Here is a 21,244-nt window from a genome sequence, read left to right as displayed (position 1 = left end):
ATTCAGCTTTTAGAAAAGGTGTGAAACTCCTTTCGAAACGAAGTAGTAATTCATATTTACCACAGCAAGAAGTAATTACTTGTCTCTCATTTCCAGTAATTCACTTCTATGAGTAAACACTGTTTAAAAACAAACAACAACAAAAAAAAAAAACCAACAAAACACAAAAACCTTCATAGAAAGTGAATTAACTTCCTTACTGCTCGAAGCCTTTTATTACACCTCTCTGTTTATATTCTTTGTATCTATGTTACCCTTCTGAAAAATATAGATATATATTCTAGAGTGTGTAAAAGCAGGTGGTGGCTAATGACATTTCCCTGAAGTCTGGCTGTCTGGCAGGCTAGTAACCAGACTGCCAGAACAAAAGAATAAAGGCACATTCATTCTCTGTCTGTGCTCTCCACCACTAAAACAGCTGTGCTGAGACTCACCCAAAGGGAGCAAGAAGGGAAGGGAAGGGAAGGGAAGGGAAGGGAAGGGAAGGGAAGGGAAGGGAAGGGAAGGGAAGGGAAGGGAAGGGAAGGGAAGGGAAGGGAAGGGAAGGGAAGGGAAGGGAAGGGAAGGGAAGGGAAGGGAAGGGAAGGGAAGGGAAGGGAAGGGAAGGGAAGGGAAGGGAAGGGAAGGGAAGGGAAGGGAAGGGAAGGGAAGGGAAGGGAAGGGAAGGGAAGGGAAGGGAAGGTCGAAAGGTTGGTAGGTGAATATGGCAGAAAAGGACTTCTTGGGTCACTGACTCTGGTCCCTTGCTTCCATATGTGCCGCATCATAAAAATATGCTTGCATGAATTGTAACAGTAAACTGTCTGTCTTGAGGATTCTGTATTTAATAGTTAAAGAAACAAAAATACCACATAAATCTTTCAGTTCTATCACTTTTATAGTATGAGACTTCATTGTGCTATATTACAATTGAGTTTTGATTGATCCTTAAAGTAAGTTCAATTTACTTAAAGAAAGTATTTGAGACTAGAAGATGATTCAATTTAGAATACAAATTTAATAACTAAAAAAATCCTTATGAGCCCTGTATTTACCTTAAACATTTTTTCCTAATTATTTTCTTTTAATTACTTTTCCTTTAGATATTGCAACTCAGTTTTGGCTTCTGTTTGGAGGTAATTACTAGACCATCACATTTGCCATTTTTCATAGGTTTGCAATTGGCTAAATTATTTTATAATGGAATTATTCATATTTTAATTCACAGAGGTTTTGAATATTTTTTAGGTATTGCAATGTGCCTGAACTATTGGTTTCTCTTGTTTTCTGAAAGTAGGAATTGTTTAATGCTGTAAAAAAAAAGAATGCACTCTTACATGGGTGATAGTCACTTTATGCTGAAAAATTTCTGCTCATCTGATTGTGCCTCTGTGTGCCTTTCACAACAAATCATTAACATCCCCTTACTGTAGGGACTCCAGGTGAGGTTTGTGATCCCTTTCTGATACACACAACGCAAAGCAAAAACAAGATACTTTTTTTCTCAGAGACTCCCAATCTGAAATTACTTTACATCATCCCTCTTTGAAGATGTTTTACTAACAGATACACAAAATCTGATCTACCTTCTTTGCAAACTGAGTGATTGTGAAAGGTGCAATGCGGAAAGAGAAGAGGGAAAGGTGGGCTCTACTGAAGTGTTTTTCTATGAACTGCACAAAACAAATGCATGCCAAAGTTCTGCCTCCTGCTGTCATGGGCAATTCAGAAATGTACATAATGAATAAATGCTGGATAAACCCTTTAACTGAACTGAAAACACAATTAATGTCCAGATGAACAAATATTATGAAATTCAGTGACAAAACATGTAAGTATAACCCAATTAGTAGGTTATCTTTGAAAAACTTTATGGAGGAGTGGAATTATTTCTAGGTGGAAAAAAAGCAGGATAGCAAAAATGCTTCTGCAGACAGTCTGTGCTGACTTTGCATTTTACTAATTTTACAAAGTTGGTCAGCTACTGCATGGAGACTAAAGCTTCAGCCATCTCAAGGTCATTGCTTTTTAACATCACTGTTTAATGTAGCAGATGCTGTGTCGGAAGTTCAAGGCCTGTACAGTCAAACATCTGATGAATAGTACGCTATCTAATGAATAATATCATAAATTATTCTTTTCATCACTCCTTTTTATCTGCACATGAATGCTCTTGCATTGTTTGGCCTACAAGAACTAGTTTAAGACTGTTAAGGAGATTTGCTTTTGTTTAGTTTTGATCTGTGTCAGCATATAGAAGGGAAGTAGTTTCCTGATTTTAATTCTGCTTCTTCAGGGCTTAAAGCAACTTCTAAAAGTCACTTTACGTTAAAGAAAATGTGATGGTAGTCTTATGCAAGACATACAGAGTAAACACACACTTTTAATAGTGTACACCCATTCTGAATAGTATCATTATAAGGGCATTCAGGCAATGAGCATGAGACTGAACATCATAATTTTCATTTCTTTTTTGCATGTCAGCCTATCAGGGTCATGTCAGCAGCACTACTTGCCTTGCTGCATGACATGTGCAGAAGATGAGTGGAAAATGGTAATACTGCTCTGAGGCAGAAAGCTGACACCTGGGATTGCATTTCTGGCGGATACTAGATATTTCTTATGATTTTCTGCAGGCAAGGAGATATTTGAACAGAGGGACAAAATTTAAATTTTGTTGCATGAACCCTTCCAGTTTTGTTCCCCCCCACTTTCTTATAGGAAAATGTCATTGATCCTCTTAGGAAATGTGAAAACAATTTAAGTTATTTTTGAAGACAGTAACAGTATTACATATGAGACTAATTGTTCATAATTAAAATGCGGTTTCTTTTTAAAGTAGTACACTGTTACATTGTACCAGGACTGCCAGATGGTTATTTTTCACTGTGACAAGGCTAATCTTGGTTCTGTGCAATGTAGTGCTTGGTGTTAAGATGAAGGCCACAGTTACAGAGATTTTGAAGAACGTAGGAAGAGGAATGATTTAAAGATCCTGCTGGGTTAAAAAATTGTTCCAATATTTTTAGTTATGTTTTCCTCAATTTCAAGTAAAACAGATGCCTTACTCCTAGTGAAGCTTGGTTCTTTGTTGATGTGTGCAGGGGTATGGTTAGGCCATGAGCTGAGGCCCTGGTCCATGTGGCTATCTAGGACTTTTGACAAACCATGTTTTTAAGCACTTGTCCCTCATACTCCGTGGTGAATGCACAGTTTTGTGTTATGCATTCAGGCTACTGGTACAACGCATGTGAAAGATGAGGTCCCTTGAGAGCCTGGATAGAAAACAGAGCTGCCTGAACCAAGATGTAGTGAAACATCAGAACGGTGGGTGTCTTAATTTCTATCTCAGTCCATTGCTTAAGCTTGGGACTGTGCAGGGAAATGTTTTACAGGAAGCACCCTCCTTCCACAGCCCAGGACATTAGCATTTTCTTTTGACAGTTGGGCAAGGCAGAGTCTCTAGTGCATTGAAGAAATAGAGGAGAGAGAGTGGAAGTACTTCCTTTTTTTTTCCAGCATAGCACCCTGTTTCAGTTGAGTGCCAGTCACCAAAATTCTCTCCTGGGAAAGGGTTCAGCCTCAAAAATTCAAAGTTATTCTTGTGTGACGATACTTTCATTTTTTCTGCCTTTGCTCCAGCATACCTAAAAGTCCTGTGTGAAAAATTGTTCAGCAAATTGAAAGGTAGGAAAAACCACATTTTTTTCTTGTCAAGTACTCAGTTAGGAGACTTCACTCAATGTGTATGTTAGACAATGATAAAGAAAATAGTCATGAACTTCAGAAGTGACGAGGGACATCATCATGCTTACAGTGAGAAACCTGACTTGGAGTTTCTTGACTTACTGGACAGCCAGAATTTCCACTTTCAGTATATTTTTTCTACTTTTTTATTCTTTCCTTGGAGTGAATCAATGAAATAAAAATCCTAGCTACAGTTAAACCTCTCAAAGTATTTCTGCATTTTCTGATGAAATACTGTTTCATAACCACAACAGCATTTTTCCGAAGATATCTCTTACGCTTCCACAGGTAAGAATGTATCTCAGAGGACCTTTCTAGTTCGCATATCATCAGACCAAACAAATGAACTGTTGTAACAAAACTGCTGTTCCTGTCTACCACATGACTAATAAACTGTTACTAAGGAAATGAATTTTGTTATAAACCTCCAGATAAAACCTTGTGAAGAAACCTGTCTAACATTCTAGGTACAAGGTGGTGCCTCAAGTCTTCCACTATTTCAATAATAATAACTGTGGAGGCCCAGTAATGAAGGTAATAACAAATATACGCTCCTTCAAAAAATAGTCTTTAACTTTATTAATGTGTGTGTTTATTTTTTTAATGACTGTAGTATCAATCAAGTAGCAAGTCTACTTACTAAAACAAGGAAGTACATACTGAAATAAAAGCTGGTGTGAGAAGTGTAATGTCACTGGCTCCTATCAGGTTGTCTTAAGGCTTCATTTGTGCTGAGTTTTAAACTTCATGTGAATCGTGAGCTCTTAAGGCAGTGAAGTACTGTGATAGTTTTAAAATCAACTCTGTCCTATGTCAAAATACAGCATATAAGTAATAGCACTTCAGTTAGTGGAAAAGAGCTCCTCCCTTTTGTTCTTGAAAGCATATTGCCCAGATTATAAGTTAGTTTTGTGAGCTTTTACCCACTCTGAGTACTTTATAGTCTTTTCTCAGAACAAGAAACTTGAATACCATCTGTTTTTAGCCAGCGTTGGCTAAATTTCAATGATTTAGAGATTTTGTGACATCTCTTTATAAATTATATACCAATAGAATATTTTCACAGAAGTAATCACGTAGAATTTCTGATTCTGTGACTATCCACACTTCAACCAGCAATCAAGTGTATGTGTCCTATTGCCAAACCCCTGAATGATGTAGTCCCTTAAAATTGATATATCTTACTTGTCATTTGTAAATAATTTTCAGTATTTGATAATAGCTCTTGGCAGTGGCATGACACTATGGTAAATTAAATATATTGAATCTGTTTCGTTACCCTTCTTTGTGTTGAATGAAGCTATTATTTTTAAATAGCTGCTCTAGCTTTAGTGGGATTATCTGTAAAGTAGAGAAATAATGTAAAGAGGGGGCAGAAAAAAATAATAGTCACCTTGAAGTAGGCCACAATAGTAGCTTCACCTCCTCTAGGATTTTTATGCATTATGTTCTATAAAAAAGAAAAGAAAGAGCTTACAATTTAAGAATATAACACTTCCTCTCCACCTCAAAAAAATTTGTATTTAGTAATTGTGATTTAGGGCTACTTGCTAGTTATCTGAAGCACTTAATCATACCTGTTGTTATTTTATACTCCAGTATCTTTGTTAAACTCTACAGGAAAGGGCTGCTCTTTGTATATGGGAGCTGCCCGATATAGCTAAGTAGAAAATATATGGGAGCAACAGTATTGATCTGAAAGTAAAAAAATATAAGCAACTGTATGAGTACAGCTGAGAAGTGACTCCAACTGCTACCCTGGCAAAATAGCAATAATCTTCATCCTTCCTTTTGCAACAAAAACCTATCTTTGTAAGAAGTTAATTTCTTAAATTCCAACAACTGTTTATGTCGTTTGCACATTTTAATGTGTAAAATGACATTGACTCAATGAAGGGAAAAGGTTTTCCTGTTTAAAAAACTTACAGAAGACCCTTTCTTTATTTCTAGGAAAGTTGAACTGCAAATTTCTGTATTTGTGAAGCAAAGTCAGAGACCAACTCTGAAAGCAGACTGTTCAAGCAGACAAACAAGGAAAAAAAAGTATAGGAGACTGAATCAATAATAAAATATAATCTGAAGATAAGTTTCATTTACCACCATTGCATTAAATCATGTTCAAATTAGAGATAAGAATAGCCTTGTTGGTAGAGTTTCAAGCACCACCACCATGAAATAAGCTATAACCTTTTTATCTTGTAAAAGGCTTTAACTGTAGTTTTTCAAACTTGGGTGTGTCCATGAGGATGTGATCAGATTCCTTCTAAGCCTCTTAAGAGTACTCTCAGAAGTATGATAGCTTCTGCTGAGGTGCAGAACTGCCAACATGGCCTTACAGAAACAGTCTTAATGTTTAAGAGAGAAAGATGCTGGCCCATCATCTACGCTGTGGCCAAGCTGAAGCTTGCAGAAGTTTGTGAAAAGGAAGGCAAGTAAATTTAGCTGTGTAGTGCATTAGTGGGAAAAGGTCCTGACTCTATGGACTGCATGCAAAAATCTGCCTGTGCTGAGAGCCACAGAGACAGACTACATACTTCAGGGAGAGAGCCAGGGAGAGAAGAGCTGTGGGAGCTGCCTACAGACAAAAGATTTATCTCTTTTTTTCTGAGGGATGGGGAAGGGCATGGTGTAGAGTCCTCTCAGTAATATAAGGGGTGTGGCTTATTGTGAGAAGACTGAGCCAGAATGAAATATCGCCCCTGGAAATTTCCAGTTATAAGGAAACCTCCTCAGAAGCCTGTAAATTCAGTTTGCATGCCACTTGATGCCACAGGGGTGCCGGAACTGGTGTGACTCTTTTTCCATTGCTGGTTTGCAAGTACAGGCCCAAGTGCAAGAATTCAAAGTTGTAATTAAAAAAAAAAAAAGAAGAAAGAAAGAGAGCTTTGATGAAGGCTAACACCCCCACTGTTTCCAGCAAAATTCAAGATGACTCTATGAAATAATAAAGATTTTTATTCTGAGGCAGTTAAACTGCCAACAAGCTTCTAGCTAAAATCCAGACACAAATGCAGTCAGCATTGACCCTGGATCAGAAGATTAATGGCAAACTATTGTTCTGCATTTGGTGCTTTTACTGGCCAATCCCTTTAAAAAGCATTGTATTACAAAATCTGTGTTTGCTTAGACCAGCTTCTGTTACTCTGTGGTATGTGGCTATTTTTTATTTATTTTTTTTTTTACTTAGATAAATTTCAGAGGCAAATGTTTTTAACTAGAGAAGGCTGCGTGGAGACCTCATAGCAGCCTTCTAGTATCTGAAGAGGGCCTATAGGTATGCTGGGGAGGGACTCTTCATTAGGGACTGTAGTGATAGAACAAGGGGTAATGGATTAAAACTTAAACAGGGGAAGTTTAGGTTGGATATAAGAAGGAAATTCTTTCCTGTTAGGGTGGTGAAGCGCTGGAATGGGTTGCCCAGGGAGGTTGTGAATGCTCCATCCCTGGCAGTGTTCAAGGCCAGGTTGGACGAGGCCTTGGGTGATATGGTTTAGCGTAAGGTGTCCCTGCCCATGGCAGGGGGTTTGGAACTAGATGATCTTAAGGTCCTTTCCAACCCTAACGATTCTACGATTCTATGATCTGTGGTTGTATAAAGTCTGTGATTCTAATTGTGACCTACTTTACAAGTTACTTTAATGCTAAACTTCAGGGTCATTTGAAATGGAAATCCTACTTCTTTGGGTATCACTGTAAAGTCTAGGACATACATAACTCTATCAAGTTATAGAGGAGGAATTTCAGTAAATTTAAAAGAAAATAATACTATTAGTTATGCTTTCTGTCACGTTTCTTGTTTTATATGCAAGTTTTTGCTTAATTTTTTAATACTATGACAGTTTCTTCCCACTTCCCAACCCCTTAGGTCATAAGGTGAAAGGATCACTAGGTCCACTTCCAAAGATATGAGGTCAGAGGCATATCCTAGACTATACACACACACATGAAAAACAGGTTTAGTATTCCAAAGTCTGAGCTAAACAAGTTCTTTTAAATGCTTCATTGTATTCTGGCAATCATACACCAGAATGCCATATGTTGCAAATAAATAAGACTTCACTAGATAGCCATTGTCCCCTACAACAGCCATAAACACTTGTTAATTAAACCTAATTAAGCCAATAGCATACATATTGGAAACACATGCTGACCAATTTGCTAACCAAAGTTACCCTGGCCAAGTCTTCAGCTTTTGGCAGTTTGCTGACATCTCAAAGCTATGTGCATTAAGAAAAAAGTCAGGCTATTTGGGAAGACAGATGTGTAAAAGGTTTTTGTATGCAGACACAACCCTCATGTATGTGCAGATGTAAGGTTAATTTTCTCTGTGGCCTTAAAGCAAGTGACATTTCCAATTTAGCAAATTTAGCCATGAAAAGTGTCTCAGCGAAAAGAGAAATCACATACACCTTCACCACCTTGTTGATGGCTATGAACAGGAAACACTGGTGGGTATATGGCCAGAAGAAACATTGTGCTATTCCAAACTCACAGACAGCTGTGTTGCACCTCGCAGTGCATGTGCCAAAGGCTGTTTCCCCAAAGTACCTCTCCATCAAATACTGCGACCCATTCAGAGGACAGTAAGAGTTTTTATAAAACCAGGAGCAATATATTCACAGATGTCTGTGTAATCTCAAGGTCAGGTAATTTTCAGACTTTTGTAATTACAGGAATACAGTACAAAGTCCATCACTCTTTTATATATTAGCATGATGTTAGGAACAGTAGGGGAACAATACATAAAGGTACATTACAGCTGTCATTCTGTTTTAGAGTTAGCATCCTAGTGACACAAATGCTACTACACTTTATGCTCCCCTCCTCCTTCCCAATTCACCATTTCAGCAGTCTGGTTAATGCGCTATTAGCCTAGATATTTCAGCTAGTGCTTTTGTGGAAAGTCTACCTGAGCTCTCTCACCTGAGACTGTCGGTGCGGATAGGAGCACAGGTAAGTTACCCATGACGCAGCCTGCAGGCAATGGCAAAAAGGCTGCCTCAAGTGTTGGTTCACATTTAGTGGATTGGGTATTAGTGGCTTTTTTAGCTTAGTGTTGAAGATACCTGGCGGTTGCCGTGCAGTTGTGTTTCTTACAAAGCATACAGTATACAAAAGAGTGCAGTGGGCTTGCATTTTTACAAGGTTATTGTCTTTTTTTAAAATAATCATTATTTTGACTAGAAAATTTACTAGCCCCATAACACACCTGCGGCCTTTTAGAAGCTATAAGCAGTAATATACTGTGAGCAAGCTGAGGACATAACTTTCAACACAACAAATACACACTGAAATAGAGACATTTTTAGGAATATTGAAAGGAAAAAAACATGAATCTGTTATAACATGATTCTGTTCTGCCTCTAACTACCAACTATTGCAGTTTGTTATCCAGAGTTGTTTTTTTTTACAGTATGAATTGTAAATAAGACTGAAGAAGAACAATATGATTATACATGCTTTGATATTCTTAGTTGCCTTAATCTTGCTGTGCAAATTCATTCACTTTTCCAATGTCTAGTATGACTTTTTAAGCCAATGAAATAAAAAGAAAGCACCTTAATGTTTTATTTAATTCAAAGCAAAATTTAATTCAGATGTCTCATATGCAACCAAATATTTGTATGAAGTATCCTCAGTATATGAATATGATATTAGGAACATTTACTAGTTGGCAATTTCAATTAGCCTATATTTACATATGGAATATTAAGCCACAAAATTGCATAAGTTTCCAAGAAGTGAAATTATTTATAATGTTTAAAGTAACAGTAGGGAAGTTATTGTATTGGAATAATGGGACAAGAACTGGGTTTTAAACCACTGCAATATCTATGGATTCCTTAGAGGGCTGATTACACATAATTGCCTTCACTCATAAATCAAAAGAAATATCACAGTCATTTAAAATTTAGAATATAGTGCCAAGAGGTGGTGAAATTATGATCAGATGATGAATTAGATCTCAATACTACCTCATACAGAGCAGTGGAAGTTTGCAGGAAAATGTGAGAGCAATTCTTCCTAATGGAAGTCATTTGAATTATTCCACCTCCTACAAAAGGGAGATAACAACAGGTCCAGGTGTTTCTGCTAGTTTTCTAGTTGTTTAGGACGACGTGAGATCCACTAAATGAATGTATATACTTCAGGAAAAATTAATTTATTGCCAATAGTACTTTACCTCTCCTGTTTTTTAAGAAGCAGCTAATAAAATCAAATAACTTTTCCAGACTTTTTTTTTTCCTTCCTTTTGGTAGAATGTGAGTAGAGTCAAGGCCAAGCTTAAGATGCCAGAATATACATTCAAGGTCATAGGGAAAACATTAATTCTTGTTGCTTTCTTCCTCAAAATGGTAACTGAAAAATAAATCCTTAACCTCAGCTACAATATTTTCCAGGGATTAAAGCAAACAAACATTTGACGTGAACAGTCTGAAATATAGTCTTGTTTATAGAATTAGTAACTAGCTACAGAAGATGTGGCTTTTAATGTTCTGGAAACAGAGACATTCAAGCCAGTTATGTCCATCAGTTTTTTTAATGAATGTTACATGAAGAGTTATCTGTTTTACTTCATTATTTAACTGTGCATCATATGTATACAGAGTTTTTTTTCAAATTAATTTCAAATTCTTTGAAAGTCTTTTTAAAATATGCTGCATTAGTTTACATGAAGGTTCTGTGTGTCCTCTGCAAACTATGTGTATGACCAGGTTCATGAATCCCAGAAACTGGGCTTGCAAGAAAACATTTTTTTTAACTGGGTTTTGCAGATACAATAAGATATGCTAACAACTCTGTGAATTTTGCTAAACTCTGAAGAACTTTTATAATTAAGCTCACAGAAAATCATTTGTTGCAAGCAGATGCAGGTAAAATACAGCAGCTTTCATTGTGCCATTGGTGAAATGGCCATTGCATGTCTCTGAAGAACAAAATTGGATTTTCATTAAAATAGAGGATTTTTCCTCCTCACTGTATCATTTTTATCTTGAATCTGAGAAACCAGAGAAATAGAGTGCAACTTGACAGTGTTAGCAGATCAAACTTTTAAATTATTTCTATGTTTCATTCCAAAATTAAAACAAAAAAAGACAAAACTTTAAAATTCTTGTGGGAATTTTGTTCCCAGCAGAAACCATGCAGGAATTCTACTGTTCTCCAGAAAAATTTTCATCACTTTTCTTAAGAACAACATAAGAGATATTCCTCAAAGTGACGACTACATTTCTTCATGTTTTCATACACAAGAATGCTATACCAGCCCTTTGTCATCATAATCTGGCTGAGGGTGGTAAAAAATTCACTGCCAAACCATTAAATTGAGCTTGAATAAAGCAGCTTGATCTTCCTGCTTGTCAGTAATTTCCTCCATGAAATAGGGTAGTAGTCTTTATTCCATAGATGCTTGTAAAAATAAGTGTGTTTTGGCTGCTAGGTCTTTGAAGATTTCTAAGTATTGCTAATAGATCTTTTTACTGTATGTGTAAACGCTATTGACCTACTAAAGCCTGGTCTTTCAAATACTTGCCTACGAAAGCTCATTGGTTTCAGTAAGAATACTCTCATGAGAAGAATTCTAAAAAGGCTGGCTACAGAATCAAACATAATGACAGTCAGTCTTTAATTATTTCTTTCCCCAACTGAAAATGTAATCACCCACAAAGTCTGATTTTTAAATAGTTGAGTCAGTATAGAAAAAGACAACATGTGTGTTAGGTTGGGGGTGAGGAGAGAAGCATGAAATATCCAACAAAATTCATTTTGTTTAACAAAGCTATTTTACCATCCATTTGTTATTTAACCTGTGATGATGCATAAAACTATGCAAAGATAATCAAGAACCTAATTTGACATGACAACCTTGATTACTGTGGCTAGAACAGCAAATAGCTTTCTGAAGAGGATTACATTAAGCATAGACTCTTTGTTACCAGTCACTTTCAACAAATCTGTTAACCATTTTATCACCTTGATTAGGTAGGAAGTTGACCTATCTGACTGCTAAGAATATGAGTTTTACAAGAAGGTGAATAATGAGGTGTGTCCTCTCCAAATGAGAACAATGTTACTGTCTTAATGTGTTTCTGAAGCAGACCAAGGAAAGACATACAGCACAATGTCATACATTCTTTTATTCATTATGGTTTAGGTAACTGGCAGAAATCCTTGAACCAGATTGATAAAGGATTATGTATTGTAAAGCAGTATTTTGAATAAGTTTTTTCTAGGATTGAAGCTGTAGAGAAACTGGAACGCACCAAAGAAACGAGAGTCCTTTTGAGTGAAGCATATTGTATAGCACATAGTCATGATTGCTGATAAAAGAAATGCCACTAGATAGTCTTATAATAGAGAGAAATTATTTGAATGCACTACACATTCTGCCACCTAACAGTTTCAGTGTTTATACTGGGTCTAGCTGGGATGGAGTTAACTTTCTTGTTAGCAGACAATATCATGCTGTATTTTGGATTTGTGACTGGAACAGTGCTGATAATACACCAGTGGTCTATGTATTTCCAAGTAGTCCTTGTGCAGTGTCAAGGCTTTCTCTTTTTCACATTCTAACCCCACAGTGAGTAGGTTGAAGCCAAGCAAGAAATTGGAAAGGACACAGTCAGAACATCTGACCCAGGCTGACCAAAGGGAAATTCCATACCATGCAATGGAATGCTTAGCAGTAAAGCTGGTGCAACAGAAGAAAAGTGTTTGGGGGTTTTATGTTTTCCAGGGTGGCTGTTCTTCAAAGACTGGCTAAGCATCAGTCTGCTTGTAAGAGGTGATTGATTACGTTTGCATCACTAATTTTTTATCTTCCTTTCATTTACTAAACTTTTTCTCCACTCATGAGTTTTCTTCCTGTTGTCTCCCCAGTCCTGCTGAGCAGGGCAAAAGGGAGCAAGAAACACTGTGGGTGCCTAGCTGTTGGCCATGGTGAACCCAGCACAGTGTTGTACTTATAATAGTTTTCTTTCACTCTGAGTGGCATGTGTTTTTATTGGAGAAATAACAAATGCTTGTTTTTTAAAAACACACAATGTACTTCTGTTATAGATCATGGCACATGAATGTTACCTCCTTTCTCAAGTCTGAGCCTGTATGGCTTCTCCCCAGACCTTACACACATATCTATATGTATGTATATATATATATATATATATATATATTCATACAAACTATTCAGTTGCACTGCTCAAACTTCCTACATCCCTGCATCCAAGTTTCATGAGAAACAAAAGAGATTCTTGGCCCAAATACAGTAACCCTTAATCCCATGAGTACTTTGGCTGATGTAAATTTACCCACTAGAAATCTACTAAGCTGGATAAAGAATTTCCTGGCCTTCTTTTTTTCCTATCTTAAATTTGGAATTATTATTTTTTTTATTAATAGGTTGACTCCAAAAGACTTCCCCATATCTAAGCAAACTCATATGTATTTTCACTGCCATCAGGAAGTGTTCCAAGCATGAAGAACATTCATTTGATTTAGAGATTTTATTGACTATAACTAGTCTTGATATGTTTTTTTTGGCACAATGTTCTTGGTGTAGTGGCTTTGTGGTTGAATTCTACAGACTTTGTGCAACAAAATCCGCATTTAATGGTGTAGTCTGGCGATATTTCAAACCAGACAAAACATGATGCATTTTTATTTTGTAGGCTTCTTTTCCAGTTTTTGTCTTTCACTTGGAAAATTTTATTTTTAGCAGCAGTATGCTCTTTTACATATGAATGGCTTCAGCCTGCTAGGAAAGAATGCTTTTTGCAATATTTGGTGTCAAAAATGTGTTTACATGTTACAGTATCACAGTATCACAGTATGCTGGAGATTGGAAGGGACCTCAAAAGATCATCTAGTCCAATCCCCCTGCCAGAGCAGGAACACCTAGATAACGTTACACAGGAATGTGTCCAGGCGGGCTTTGAATGTCTCCAGGGAAGGAGACTCCACAACCTCCCTGGGCAGCCTGTTCCAGTGTTCCGTCACCCTCACTGAGAAGAAGTTCCTTCTCAAGTTTAAGTGGAACCTCTTGTGTTCCAGTTTGCACCCGTTACTCCTTGTCCTATCATTGTTTGCCACTGAGTAGAGCCTGGCTCCATCCTCGTGACACTCCCCCTTTATATATTTATAGACACTTATAAGGTCACCCCTCAGTCTCCTCTTCTCTAAACTATAAAGACCCAGCTCCCTCAGTCTTTCCTCATAAGGGAGATGCTCCACTCCCTTAATCATCTTGGTTGCCCTGCGCTGGACTCTCTCCAGCAGCTCCCTGTCCTTCTTGAACTGAGGGGCCCAGAACTGCACACAATATTCCAGATGGGGTCTCACCAGGGCAGAGTAGAGGGGAAGAAGGACCTCTCTCGACCTACTAACCACCGCCCTTCTAATGCATCCCAGGATGCCATTGGCCTTCTTAGCCACAAGGGCACAGTGTTGGCTCATGGTCATCCTGTCGTCCACTAGGACCCCCAGGTCCCTCTCCCCTACACTGCTCTCTAGCAGGTCGTTCCCCAACCTATACTGGAACCTGGGGTTGTTCCTGCCCAGATGCAGGACTCTACACTTCCCCTTGTTATATTTCATCCCGTTATTCCCTGCCCAACTCTCCAGCCTGTCCAGGTCTCGCTGGATGGCAGCACAGCCTTCTGGCGTGTCAGCCACTCCTCCCAGCTTAGTGTCATCAGCAAACTTGCTGATAGTACACTCAATTCCCTCATCTAAATCGTTGATGAATATATTAAATAATACTGGTCCCAGTACTGACCCTTGAGGCACTCCACTAGTTACAGGCCTCCAACTAGACTCAGCCCCATAGACCACAACTCTCTGGCTTCTCTCCTTCAGCCAGTTCGCAGTCCACCTCACTACCTGGTCATCCAGTCCACACTTCCTCAATTTAGCCGTGAGGATGCTGTGGGAGACTGTGTCAAAGGCTTTGCTGAAGTCAAGGTAGACCACATCCACCGCTCTGCCATCATCCATCCACCGCGTTATTTCCTCATAAAAGGCTAAGAGATTGGTCAAGCATGATTTCCCCTTGGTGAAGCCATGTTGACTGCCCCTCATAACCCTCTTATCCTTGATATGCCTTAAGATGGCACCAAGGATAAGGTGTTCCATCACTTTCCCAGGGATGGAGGTGAGGCTGACCGGTCTATAGTTACCCGGGTCCTCCTTCTTGCCCTTTTTGAAGACCGGAGTGACATTTGCTTTCCTCCAGTCCTCAGGCACCTCTCCCGTTTCCCAAGACTTGGTAAAGATGATGGAGAGTGGTCTAGCAATGACTTCCGCCAGTTCCCTCAGCACCCGTGGGTGCATCCCATCTGGACCCATGGATTTATGGATGTCCAGATTGCTCAACTGGTCTCTAACCCATTCCTCATCGACTAAGGCAAGTCGCTCCGTCGACCTGACTTCATCTAAGGTCTCAGGGATACAGGGCTCTTCAGGACTGCCTGCGGCAGAGTAGACAGAGACAAAGAAGGCATTCAGTAACTCTGCCATCTCTGCATCTTCTGTCACCAGGGCACCCATCCCGTTCATCAGTGGGCCTACATTGCCTCTGGTGTTAGTTTTGTCTGCCATGTACTTGAAAAAGCTCTTTTTGCTGTCCTTGACCCTTCTTGCCAGGTTTAATTCTAAGGAAGCTTTAGTCCTCCTAGCTGCCTTCCTACATCCCCTAGCAGCAGCCTTATATTCCTCCCAAGTGGCCAGCCCCTCCTTCCATGACCTGTAAACTCTCCTCTTCCACTTGAGCATACCCAGCAATTCCCTATTTAGCCACACAGGTCTCTTGGCCCTCTTCCTTGACTTCCTACGTGTCGGGATGCTCCGATCTTGAGCTCGGAAAAAGCAGTCCTTGAATGTCAACCAACTATCTTGGGCCCCTTTTCCTTCAAGCAGCCTTGCCCACGGGATTTCCCCTAGCAATTGCTTGAAAAGGCCAAAGTTTGCCCTGCTAAAGTCCAGGGTTGCAATTCTACTTGGTATTCTACTAGTCCTACCACACAAGATCCTGAACTTCACCATCTCGTGGTCGCTGCAACCAAGGCAGCCCTCTACCCTTACTGCTTCAACCAGACCCTCCTTGTTAGTGAAGATGAGATCCAGCAGCGCTCCTCTCCTGGTCGGCTCATCCACCATTTGCAGGAGGAAGTTATCATCCACACACTGGAGGAACCTCCTGGACTGCGGCTGGGTTGCCGAGTGGTCCTTCCAGCAAACATCAGGGAAGTTAAAATCCCCAATGACGACCACAGCCTGTGACTGTGAGGCCTCTCTCAGCTGCCTGTAGAAGGCCTCGTCAACTTCCTCACCCTGATCTGGTGGTCTGTAACAGACACCTACAACAGTATCCCCCCTGCCAGCCTGCCCCTTAATTCTCACCCACAGACTCTCAACTCGCTCATCATCTGTCCCCAGACAGAACTCGGTGCATTGTAGTTCCTCCCGCACATAAAGAGCGACCCCACCACCCCTCCTGGCTGGCCTGTCTTTCCTGAAAAGGACATAGCCCTCCATGACTATATTCCAGTCATGTGAGCTGTCCCACCAAGTCTCTGTAATTGCCACCAGATCATAGTCTCCTGACTTAACACAGGTTTCCAACTCCTCCTGTTTATTTCCCATGCTGCGCGCATTGGTGTACAGACATTTCAGGGAGCGAGCTGAGCACACCGACTTCACCCTAGGATTATAGGAGGCCTCCCAGTCTTCATTAATTCTGGAGCGCTGCCCCACTGGGGCAAGCCCAGCAACAACCCCATCCCCCTTCGAATCTAGTTTAAAGCTCTCCAAATGAGCCCTGCTAATTCGTGCCCCAGCATCCTTTTGCCTCTGTGAGACAAACCTTTCTCACTTGACATTGTCCAGACTGGTGCCCTATAAAACCAGCCATTATCAAAGAATCCAAAGCCCTGCCTGTAGCACCAGTCTCGTAGCCAATCGTTCATGAACTGAATCTTCCCATTCCTTCCCACATCATCAGTGGAAGATGGAAGGAGTGCGGAGAAGATCACTTGAGCCCCAGACTCTTTCACCATCCTCCCCAAGGCCCTGTAGTCTTTCTTCATCCCCCTCAGACTGCGGGAAGCAGCTTCCTCCCCACCTGTCTGGAAGACCAGCAGCGGGTAGTAGTCTGTCGGGTGCACCAGGCTGGGGAGCGCCCTGGTGATATCCCTGATCCGGGCTCCAGGCAGACTACACACTTCCCTATGATGAGGGTCAACTCTGCATATCGGGCCCTCTGTTCCTCTCAGAAGGGAATCCCCTACTACAATGACCCTTCTTTCTTTCTTAACAGAGGCAGTCCTGAGGTGCAAAGTCGACCCCCTTTTCCTATGTGGCCATGTGGGCTGGCCTTGCCCCTCATTCTCACCTACCTCTCCTTCAAGATCCAGGGCCTCGAACCTATTACGGACGGACACCTGGGGAAGCAGGGCAGGAAGGGGGGAGGATTATGTTGGTCTAATAATTTTAAAATCTTGAATATCGCTGTAATGACTGCGATAGTAATCTAACTGGGGAAGCTGGAGGGGAGCAACAGTTTTTGTGAAGGACATGGAGAGTCAGAATTTAAGAATCAGTAAACATGACGGGATGATCTGTAGATTTTCTATTACACTGGGAGATGCAAACAGGCATGAAAGGTGAGATACAGTTCACCTAGATAGCTTACAGCAAGAACATCTTTGTCTCAGCTAGGAACCTCTGAGGGTCAATGAAGAGAAGTTGGAACTTCTAGAACATGATTCATGTGATTCATTTCAAATCAGGGTGAGAGATTTCTCTTTCTGTGCTGACAATCAGGAAAGCCCCAAAAAATGGCTTATATGTAGTCATGCTTATATGGAGAAAGTAATCCTCTCACTATTTTCATTTTCAAAGACTGCAGGATCCCTGTATATTGACTTTATTTCTACCATATTTTTAGGCATCTTGACACCTTTAAAAAGATCTGGCCTGCAGCTCCCAGGCAACTGGCTTAGATAACTGCACAGGTGTTAGTAAACACCATGATTCCTGTCCTCACAAACATTAAAGAACTTGAGGCTTACTGATCAAGTAGGTTCCGTGATTCAGAACACTGGAGCTCATTTACCTCAGTAAGTTTAATATAGTTATATTTATATATATAACTATATATATTTATTGTTATAAGGGAGAAAATATAACCTAACAATTTAACAATAGTACCCTGGATGTTCAAGGGTGACCTGAAGAAAAATATTTGAAAAGCAGTGTCGTAGTTCATGGTTTTCTCAATTGTTCAGCTTTAAGTCCTGAGTACAATTCACTACCATTTCTGGTAGAGGTGTTTGCTTTGAATTTAGGTTTTAGTTTCTCATTGCATAATTATGCTGTGTGCACTTCAAAACTATTTTGTGACCTTGAAAGGAGGGGATTTCTTACAATGCTGGTGCTGTATTTTTAAATCTAAAACAATGGATAAAAGCACGCCATTGCTTCAGACTTTGCAGGATCACCCAATCAATGTATCATTAAGAAAGCATGTTCATTACCTTCTTCATTATTAGACTTCTATGAAATATGATTTGCCCTACCCATTGCAATACACTGGTGTGCAGACATAGGCTAAGGGCAGAAATGTAGCTTCCAGGTAAAGGCAGTACAGCTGGATAAATGACCTAACACTTCTGCACTTAGTTCTTATCCCTCTCTCTTCCTTAGATATGTGAGTTACCTTCAGCTGGTCATTAAACAACCATGACTAATATCTTCCATATGTGGTTTGCTCTTACCCTTCATCTTATATACAAAATACAGTTGTTTTTTTTTTTGTTAGAGTTCTATTTATTCTTATTGTACCCATATAAACATGTGTTGTGTTAGTGCAAGCAAAGCACTTAGTCTTGGAAGCAGGAGTAGAAAATGGTAAAAATCGTTAAGACCTTTAATTTACTTTCACATTCTCACACTATTTCATACAAAAAGCATTTCTATAATGACTAATAGACTTTAAAGTTCCAGAGATACTGGCTGTCAGTCATGGTCTTTATACTGGAAGATATCTTGTCGATACAGATAGACTGAGCAATGAGCATGATGAATATAAACATCTAAACCTTTAGCCTGTCTCCACACTCTCTGATAAACCAGCTTCACAGGAGCAGTGTGTTTGTTATTTTTACGTCAGCCTGCGCAGCTAAGGGCACCAGTGCAGCTTGCTTTACAGGACAGATGTCTTTAGCCAGAGACTGATGTCTTTAGCCTTGCTGTAGTTTCAAAGTGTAAGGCTCTGAGTAACATTTGGCCCTCAAATGAGGGCAGAATTCTGAATCTTTCTTCATTGCATTTTTAATAAGCCAAGAGGGAAACCAGCTATAGGCAAGCATCCATTCCCATTATTGTCCTGCGTGGGAATACCAAACACGATTGGAGCGCTATGATTCTGAAAGGCATCAAAATGACATAACCATGCAGTCATGTTGGATCCAACAGTTACAAGCATAGTGCCAAAAAAAATCATCATTCCTATTTTGCTGGAAAACTTTTAAAAACTGAAACTAAACCCCAAAACAACTACTAACCAGAGTTCATTTTTTTTTTTTTTTGAATGTTAACTGGATGTTAAAAAAAAAACAAAACAACAAATCCAAACCCAACATGGATAGGAAACTCACCCATAAAAATTATACTAGTTCTGAATTAATCAAAATAGTCTGTGTAGAAAACATGAAAGCAGGAGAGGTTTGGCGTTTAGCTCCATGAGGAAGCATGGAAGTCATGTGGACAAAAGTTCAAGCCCTCATTGTTGAGATCTCCAAGCTTCCTGCAGAGTTGCTGGGTTTCCTCAGGCTTCCAGACTCTGGTTTCACAATACTATGAGGTTCACAAATCAAGCAGTCTAGATCCACAGTCCAGTGCCTTAGGGGAAAATTATATAACAGGTATGTTACTGAAATGCATTAGGTTTTAGCCTTTAAAGTAGTACAACAGGTGAGAATGCAGAAGAAATAGCTTTCCAAAGGAATGCTGATTGTATTTCATCAAAAGTTCATAAAAATGAACTATTGTGTCTCCTGTGACACAGCAAAGCCTTAATCAAATAAGTGGTCTGAAAAAAATGTTTTGTTGGAGAATTCTTAGCCAGTGTCATGAAAGCCCAAAACTGTCAGTCATACAACAATATTTTCCAGAATTATTTTCCAAGCCTAGTGGTTTTTTTTTTTTGTGGTTATTTGGATGAAGAGGAATAGTGATTTTTTTTTTTTTTTTTCCAAATGCCCACATACGCAAGTCAGCCCTGTTAATTTGCTGACTTTTGAAAAATTGAGTCTCCAAACAGAACAATTCTGGAAAATGTTTAGGTGTAAATGCTATAAATCAATGTTAAATCCCAGTGAACTCCAAGCACAATAGCAACAGAATTAATCCCCCTGTTGGAGCTTCTAGTATATAAATTCTAGCAATATTTCTTCACTGCTAAGAAAATATCTCCATCTGTATTAAGATGGTATGTTGTGTTTTATTTCTTCCTTGGACTGGTTTCCAGTAATCATCCATGATGAGCACATAATATTTTTTAGTTTCTGTGGTCAGTTTTCAAATGATCAACATATCATAACTCTCAGCAAAGTTTTCCATAGCTTTGCCATCATCACTGGTTAATATCAAAGTCAAGTAAATACAGAATAAATAAGTCTGTGGTGGCTGGTGACTGCTACTGAGCTAGAAAGAGCAGTTAAAGGTCTTTTTCATGGTGGCCCATGATATGAACTAGACAAAAAACATTGTAAATGGAAAGCAAACCTATACACAGAAGCTGACTCCATTTTTAGGCAATATGGCCATTTTTTGATGTCAGTTTAAAGATTCACGTGGCTTCAACAATACATACATATTCTTCTAGTTAACCTTTAAGGCTTTTTTAATGCCCCTTGACTGAACTATAGATCAAAGAATTTGTTATTCACCTTAAATCCTTTATGGAGATATTTTCATTATGAGGGAGTAGTGAGAGAATCACTGAATTATATTTGAATTTCATAACTGTATTTGAATTTAAACATTGAATTTCAAAGATTTATTTGAAAATGAACTGTAGCTTCAATAATTTTAGAAGTTCCCATTGATCTAAGATCTGAGCAAGCTGAGATACCTTGGCTCGGCATTCATTCTCAGTTACAAGCTCCACCGTAATGTAAGGAACTTTCTGACAGTAGATAACTGCTTTCCAAAGCAAGAGCTATATTAGTAGCTAGATCTAGAATTGTTGTTATGTAGAACATATTTGACAAAACCAGGCTTCTTAACTTGATAAATATGTCAGTAACAGAACCAATAAACATCTTTCATGTGTCCTTAAAACTAACAAAACTTTGTTAAAAGCAGGTTCACAAATCTTTCAGATTAATGTATGTTGATATGGACATTTTCATTATTAGCACTGTTTGTTGACTCTGTAGGAGTCTTTGCAACTGTGTAAAAAGACTTAGTGAATTTAATTTTGGGATGTTGGATAAATTTTAAACTAGTTCCGTTGAAT

Source organism: Pezoporus occidentalis, unplaced genomic scaffold, assembly GCF_034315485.1.
Source record: "Pezoporus occidentalis ecotype Australia unplaced genomic scaffold, CSIRO_AGI_Poc_V1 ctg117, whole genome shotgun sequence".
Taxonomy (NCBI): Eukaryota; Metazoa; Chordata; class Aves; order Psittaciformes; family Psittacidae; genus Pezoporus; species Pezoporus occidentalis.
This window is presented reverse-complemented; position numbering follows the sequence as displayed.